Here is an 8504-nt window from a genome sequence, read left to right on the forward strand (position 1 = left end):
TTTAAGATTTAGACACCTCTCCATTCTAAACTCTCAAAGTAACGTGATTTTCAAAATCTCTCAAAACTGATGTCATGGGGTCCGCCTAGAAAACCCTCAACTTGAGTAACACCTTCTTCAATAGGTTGTTGTTGCTGCGCTTTATTTAATTCCTCCGCGGTCTTAGGAGGATCCTCAACAGCACACGCCTCTTTGTCGCTGCCTACGAGCAGATGCAGTAGGCTTTCACTATTGAGGGACATCATTATCGTCGTCACTAGCCTTTCTCCTCCTTAGGGCTTTTCTTATTACTCGACCTAAAGCCCGTTTAAGACCTCTAGTTCTAATCATTATTTGCACAATATTTTTTAAAACTAACAAATTTAATATCTTTTAAATTTTTGGTTTCAATCATTTTTTAAAACTAACAATTTTAATATATTTTAATTTTTGTTTCAATCATTTTTTTAAACTAACAATTTTAATATATTTTAAATTTTGGTTTCAACAATTTTGTAAAACTAACTAACAATTTTAAAATATTTTAAATTTTGGTTTCAACAATTTTTTAAAACTAACAATTTTTTAGCAATTTTAAAATTTTATATATATTAGCAATTTTAACTCTTTTACCTTAATTATTAGGTGTTCTAGCAAAAATGCTGGGTGTCAAAAACAACTCTAAAAAACGAATGCTCTGTTTTTTCTAACCCAAGAGCTATTTTTGTGACTTCGTCTTGATTGGGTTTAGCTTCGCTTCCAAATGCCACGTAAACCACTGCTCCATGTAATTGCTTGTCTAACCAATCTTTTATCCACTGCCATGTGTCATTCTCGTCATCTCCGTCAAACCTTGTGCTCGAGAGTTGACCCACCGGGAGAACTAGTGTCTGATAAATATTCTCTAGCACGTGATTCGTTAAAGTTTGAGGAGAAATATATAGTTACAGTAGTGTCATGTTTCAATTGAAGATAGGACACATAGTTTTTGAGAAGGACTAACACTGTAATTTTTTTATTTTAATATAAAAAAAGTGATATATAATGGCTAATGCTTATTTTTATTAGAAAATGAAAGGAAAAATATTTATCATATAATTATATATAAAGGTCAAAAAAATTAGTTACATGATTATTTTAGAAAGTCATAAGTTTTAAGAAAATTCTTATGCGTTTTAATTTTAACTATTCATAATAAAATATAATGGTTATTTTTTCATTATCACATAAAAACTAATTGGACCAATGACTTAAACAAACTGAATTTAATGTTTTTGAACCAATGACTTATTATTAATTGTTTAGGCAAGACTTTCGTGAGATGTAGTTGATGAGGTAAATATTATTTAAAAAAGATCAAATTTAATATTATTTGGACCAATAATATATTGATTATTTAAGTGAGACTTTAGGAAAGATATAGTTGGGAAGGAAGTAGGAAAACCAAAAAGTCTCCATGATACAATAATCACATAATACGGTGACTCAATCATTTTTTAGTTCAAAAATTATTTTAAAATTAAAATTTAAAGTAAGAATTTTAAATTTCAACTTAAAGTTATTTAGTCAATTTTTTATTTAAATTTACTCAAAAGAATTATTTGTGAGAAAGTGGAGATAGAGTAGGTGAGAACAAAAAGGTGAAAACGGAAAACTGAAAACAATAAGGAAAAGGAAAAAAGTACAAAGAAGAAAGACTATAATACTCTGCATATTTGAATTAAAATTCATGAACTCAGGGTTGAACTAAAAGTATGTGGAGAGAGAGGCAGAAAGAGAAAAAAAATCATTCAATTTTTTTAAAAAAGTTATTTTTTTCTTCTGTAAAATTGAAGTTAAAAAATTAGGTGAAATATTATCTTAATCTAATATCACATTTCAACTGAATTTGCAAAGAAAAATAGTATATTTATACAATAAATCTGCATAAATTTTTAAATAATAAAAGAAAACAAGACAAAATAAAACAAATGACAGGATAAAATGTAAAAAGTATTTTATATATAACATAAAATAAGACTGTCTAGCTATAATTACATTATCGCGATAAATATGAACATTACATTATAATCTTACTTTAAATTTTCTTCTTTTTACCCCTGTGAAAGATATAAGCATTACACTTTCATTCACTCTTATTATGTTAAATAAATACTCTCGTGAAAGAAGAAAAAAATGCTACATTTTACTCTATTTTTAATGGCTTTGCTAAAAGATGATTTTATGACTAAAATATCTTTTAAACTCATGTCTCTTGAAAGACTTGGAATTTTGATCAACATGTAAATTTTTTGTTTTTATTTTATTTAGAAAATATTTATTTTAAAAATTTTCTTTATATAATAATAGTTATTTTTATCTTATAGTATTTTCCTCATAACATAGAGTGTAGATTTTTCTTAAAATTTAATTTGAATCATATTAATTATTGCTATTATGAGTATGGTATTATTTACAATACAAATTTAAGTTCTATTTTTTGAAAGTTCTAGCAAATCTTGTGTTAAAAATATTATATATTTTTATAACTTATAGAAATTAAATATTTTCTAAATATTTATAGAAATTAAATTTTATTTTATGTTTTTTATATTAATTTGAATCACTAAAAGAATATAATAATATGATTTAGTTTATATAATTAAATGATATCATATAATAAAGTAATGAAAAACACTACTTAAAAGGGATATTCACGTTTTTTCTAGTAGTCTTAGATTTTTCAACTAGTTGAAACATATATATCTTGTACAAAATGTAGGGTTGAATAAGTTTGATTCACGGATTATTTCTTTAATATGAAAATATTTTTTTTGAAATATGAAATGAGAATATTATTTCTGAATATTTAAAAAAAAAATTAAACCCTCGTACCTATGCGATTGTTATTTTTCTTTAGTTAGAGTTAGAATTTAGAAACATCCTTAAAACCACTAAGGTTCAAATTCGGTACAGCCTCTAATGGCGACAAGATCGTAGTTCGGGATAGCAGCACCCATCCGACAAGAGTCCGACTCCCTGGATTCGCTATCGCCCAAACTGTAGTTTGCGATTCTCGTGACCTCGAAACTTCGAAATGCGACGCCGGTCGGGAAACGCAACCACAGTGGAGCGACAGTGTAGCCTTCAAATTTTGTCCGTATAAAATGCTGAAGAATACGCTCTCCATACCGAGTTTCGAAGCCGCAGAACCCGTCCAGAAGGGAACAAAGTCGTAGAATACCCAATCCGGTTTGGAAGATTCTAGAAAGTGGGTCAAAGGTTCCTCTAGGGCATCGTAGGCTGTTTTGAGAAATGGAACGACGTCGTAGGGGACTTCGCTGGTGGCCTCTGCGTGTTCTGTGAGGTTGTCAACTTTGGGGAGTGGAAGCTGAACGAATTTGATAAGTGTGGTTTGGGGAGACGTTGTATATTTCTTGGGGTGGATACGAAACTCACGTGGTGACCCCCTTTTGAGGAGCTTGGCTCGTTCGAGGTTTGGGATCATGTGTCCGAAGGCTAGCCATGGAAACATTACTATGTGAAGAGGGTTTTTCTCTTGGTTTTTAGACATGATGGATGGAGGTAGTTGCACGATACAAAACAGTGGCAAAAGAAGGATATTTATTCTGGGTAAATTCTACCGTGCCGCCATGAGTTGAAAGCTGCCATTAGTTGAAAGGTTTTGAATACCTTCATGAGCAAATAAAAAATATAAATACCATGTGTACTAATTTTTTAATTTTTAATTTTAATATTTTATTAAATATCATTTAAATAATTAACATATTTACAAAATGATCCTGAACTAATTAATTTGAAAAATTTAAAATTAATTTGCATCTCATTCAATCTCGTTGCTCAGGCATTCTCCGTCATCTCCTTTTCGCTCTCTCTGCTGCCACTTTCGTTGTCGATCCCCGCTCCCACTGCAATGCTTATCTTCATCGGAGGCAATGGAGGACAATAAAAAATCACCATGCAAGCAGAAGCAGAAGCGATGGAGCCTCTCTCCGTCCTTGGCACTACTAAAAAGTATAGATTTAATGTTGATACGTTAATATCGATTTTTTATAAAATCGATGTTAACAAAAATGCGGTGACATATTCGTAAATAAAATGAATTCGTTAACATCAATTTTCCAAAAAATTATGTTCACATGAGTCTGTTAACATTGGTTTTTTTCAAAACCGATGTTAACAGACTGAAGTTAACATCAATTTTTTAAAAAAACCAATGTTAACGAAGTTGGTTTTTAAAAATGCCACCCTAATGTCCACTTACTCTTTCATGTTGCCCTTTCTTTTTGTCTCCATCTAAGCTATGTTGTTTTCCTCTCCGTTCTCGGTCTACGTTCTCAGTTGCGTCCTTCCATCTTAGGTCTGTTCTCTCCATCTCACCTTCGTTCTTGCTGCGTCTCTCCATCATACCTCCATCTTGCTGCATTGCGTCTACGCCATCAGGTACGTTATCGTAATGTAGAATGACATTATTAACTCTAAAGTTAGCTTGAATAAGTGTAGAATGACATTATGGTTAGGCATTCTTCGTTTGGCACTTGAAGTTAGGCATTCTTCGTTAGGCGTTATGAATTCTAAAGATAGTGTGGCATTATGAACTCTGAAGTTAGGCATTATTGGTTAAGGCAGTTGAAGTTATTAATTCTGTTTATGTTCTTTAGGCAGTTGAAGTTAGGCATACTCCTAGACAGTGTGGAAAGCACCCTAGACCAATTCTTTGTCATTCAGTGAGTTTCTCTGTTGAGGTATGGCTTAATACACGTGCAGATTTATGGTTCAATTGAAGATGTTGCCTTAAAAGTTCTAACTAATAAGTGGTATGATACATGCAGGAGCCATGCTCATGTGGGATTTGCATATATATGTGATGAATGTACTTAATTATTATCTTGTGGTACATGTTAGATATTATGTTGTGAAATGTTAGATATTATGTTGTGAAATTGAAAATTGTTTGTACAGGATTATTACCCACTTTACAAATGATGGTTGGGTTGTTTGAGAGTTCGATGGTATGGTGCTTCATTTATATATTTATCCCATTGTTCTGTTTGATGTTTTGTTTGTTCCCTGTTTGTTTGATGGTATGGCAGAATTAGTTCAAGGCTTCAAGTACTTATCAATTTGTTGTGTTTGTGAAATTTCTATCTAATGTTTTTGGGAATGATGATTGATGCAGGTGGTGATTGACCTATTTATTAGATTGCTACTCTATTTTTGGATCGTGCTGACTGCGTCAAGGAAGTTTCTATCCATACACCCTCACTCTGAGGAGAACAGGTGACTACGAGTGCTACCTAGGTTGGTTGCTAGTTATCAATGATCTTTGTGTGTTTAGAATAGATAGAGGCAAGTAGATGAAGTATTGTTGCATCCTTACCTTTTTCCTACTTAATGTTAATTACTCATATCCACAGTTAATATTAGATCGATTAGTATGTAGTGGTCATGAAGTTGTTGCTTAAGAGTTGTTAGTTAAAGATGTCTAATCTTCAATGTGATTTGTAAGCACTTTATCATTTTGCTATTTGCATCATGATCACGACATTCATTGTTGGACATTCTACTGATCATCATCATAGGTACACTTGTTTTTCATAAATTTTTCATGATCTTGTTTTTTACCAATGCTTTTATTACTTGTTGACTGTGATTAATGAGTATTGATTTATATACAAGTTATGTTCATGATAAGTGAACCTTAGATTCCCGTTTGAGATTGAATACAATGATTCTTGTGGACAGTTTGTATTAATTGTTGTATTGAATCCTGAATTGTCCATTTGGACAGTTTGGGAAGTCATATTTTTATAGTACATTCATGCGTAAAGGTTAAGTTTATTTTCTTAAATTTGATGAAATTTCAGTACAATGCATTTCTCTTTGTTCTCTGAGTGCATACTTCATTACCATGGAATTAATCTCACTGCTTTCATGTCGTGTACTTGGAGACCAATGCGAAATGTTGCCAAAATTTCATCAAATTTAAGAAAAGAGACTTCACCTTGACATATGAATTTAATATTAAAATATGTCTTCCTGAATGGGATAGGGACACACCTTTAATGAAAAAGTGAGATTTTCATGCATCGCAAAACTTTGTGAGTATCACTGAGTTAAATAATTAGATGGATCAAAGTTGGATGAATACAAGTCGCATGAGCCCTGCGTATGAGGAAGGCATGAAATAGTTCTTGGAATTCGCCTTCGAAAGAAGTTGACTGGATAGGGATGGAAAATATTTTTGTCCTTGTATAAACTGTTTGAACAGAAGACGACAAGTACTAGACGACATACGAGAACATCTACTGTGTGATGGGATTAAGAAGAATTATCCGACATGGATATGCCATGGTGAATTGACAAACATGCAAATGGAGCCCCAATTTGAACCATTTGATGTACAAATAGGAGATCGCTTAGAGGAAATGATTTGTGATCTTGGACAAGAATCTTTTCAGCAAGCATATGCCCTTATGTATGATACATTGCAAAGTGATTAGAAGAAACCTTTGTATCCAGGGTGCAAGAAGTCTTTGATGTTGTTGTCAACAGTGTTAAGTCTGGTTAATGTGAAGGCATGGGTGGAGTGACAAAAGCTTCACTTCACTTCTTCAGGTGGTGCAAGATATGGTTCTAGAGGAAAACACATTGCCAAAAAGTTACTATCAAGAGAAGAAAATACTTTTTCTGATGGGTATGGAGTACCAGAAGATTTATGCATGCCTTAATGATTGCATACTATACAGAAATGAGTTTGAAGAAATGCCCAACTGCCCCGGGTGTGGAGTGTCACGATACAAAGTGAAGGATGATGACCAGCGTAGCAGTGATGAAAGCACCAAGAAAGGCCCCCCCAGCAAAGGTGTTATGCTATCTTCTGATCATTCCAAGGTTCAAAAGACCTTACATGGCATGCAAATGGGAGAAGTTGCAATGGAATGCTCCACCATCCGGTTGATTCCTTTCAGTGAAAGAAGATTAATAGTCTATATCTGAAATCTTAGGCTTGGACCTACTAGTGATGGAATGAATTCATATGACAGTTTAAGCACTCAGCACAGTTCTTGGCCTGTTTTGCTAGTAATTTATGTTGGACAAGTGGCCTCAATAACTTAAGGAGGGGGGGGGGGGTGAATTAAGTTTCAAATTTCCAACTAACAAACTTTAACCCCCTTTTAAATGATAGGCTCAGAATGTACAAGAAGAAGAAGAAGCAATTAATTTAATAATGTTCTTTTAACTGCGCAAGACAAAATAATCTGCAATAAAATAACTAAGATAAGGGAAGAGAGAAATACAAACTCAATTTATACTGGTTCGGTCACTTCCCGTGCCTACGTCCAGTCCTTAAGCAACCCACTTGAGATTTTCCACTATCTCTGTAAATCCTTTACAGACTTTGAACACACCTTGGGATCCCTCACCCTTGTGTTCAAAGATTCTCAAAGAAACAACCTGTCTCTTGATTACAATTGACTTTCTGAGATGAACAGAAAGATTTCTCTCCTTTAGAGTGGATGATACAAATTGAAGTTCCTAGAGGAATTTATCTCTTTTAGAGATGATAATACAATTTGAAGTTCGTGGATGAATTTTCAATAGATATGCAAGTGTTTGCCCAAGAGTTGTTGAGAGAGCATTTGGCAATTAAGTTCTCTTAGAATATCTCTCTCTTGCTTTTCGAAGTCAGACACACATATATATAGGCCCTTCATGCCTTTTCAAAATGGTTTGAAGAGATGTGTCTTTTCAAAAAGTTTTTTTTTCCTGAAATTCTTCACTAGTAATCGATTACAAGTTTCTAGTAATCGATTACACAGTTATATTTTGAAGGGTCATGACTTTTCAAAGTGTTTTCTGAAGTGTCGTTGCTGGTAATCGATTACAAACATTTGGTAATCAATTACATGATTCAAAATTCAAATTCAAAACCCTTTTTAAAAGCTGTTTTTCAAAATTGTCTTCTGGTAATCGATTACATTGCCTAGTAATCGATTACCAGAGCCTTGGATGTCTTGGAAACACTTTGTTTTGAGCTAAAGATTGATCAAGAATTAATCTTAAAGCAATGCTTGTTTGTTGAAGCAACCTTGTATTAATCTTGAAGCAATGCTTAACCTTTAAATGTTTGTTGAAGTAATCTTGAAAACAACCTTGTTTGATTATTCTTTGACATCATCAAAATCATGTATTTATACATTCACAATTTACAACTTGCCTCATTGGTTGTGCATGAAGAAAAAATACATGATGTTATCAATCCATTGATTGAAAACTTGACAAAGTTGTGGGACGAGGGGGTTGTTGTGTTTGATGGGTATCGAAATGAGACATTCAAGTTGTGTGCAATGCTATTTTGTACCATTAATGACTTTCCAACATACGGGAATTTGAGTGGATACAATGTTAAAGGACATCGTTCATGCCCTATCTGTGAAGAAGACATAAGCTACGTACAACTGAAACATGGAAGAAAAATAGTATACACTCGGCATCGACGTTTTCTTAAAGCTTATCACCCT

General features: G+C 32.9%; 1 pseudogene; it reads right to left on the minus strand.

Annotated features, from left to right (window-relative positions):
- Window positions 1–629: 629 nt before the first annotated feature.
- LOC100790000 (UDP-glycosyltransferase 91C1-like) lies at window positions 630–3532 on the minus strand (annotated as a pseudogene).
- Between the last annotated feature and the right edge of the window lie 4972 nt (window positions 3533–8504).

This window comes from Glycine max, chromosome 18, assembly GCF_000004515.6.
Source record: "Glycine max cultivar Williams 82 chromosome 18, Glycine_max_v4.0, whole genome shotgun sequence".
Lineage (NCBI taxonomy): Eukaryota > Viridiplantae > Streptophyta > Magnoliopsida > Fabales > Fabaceae > Glycine > Glycine max.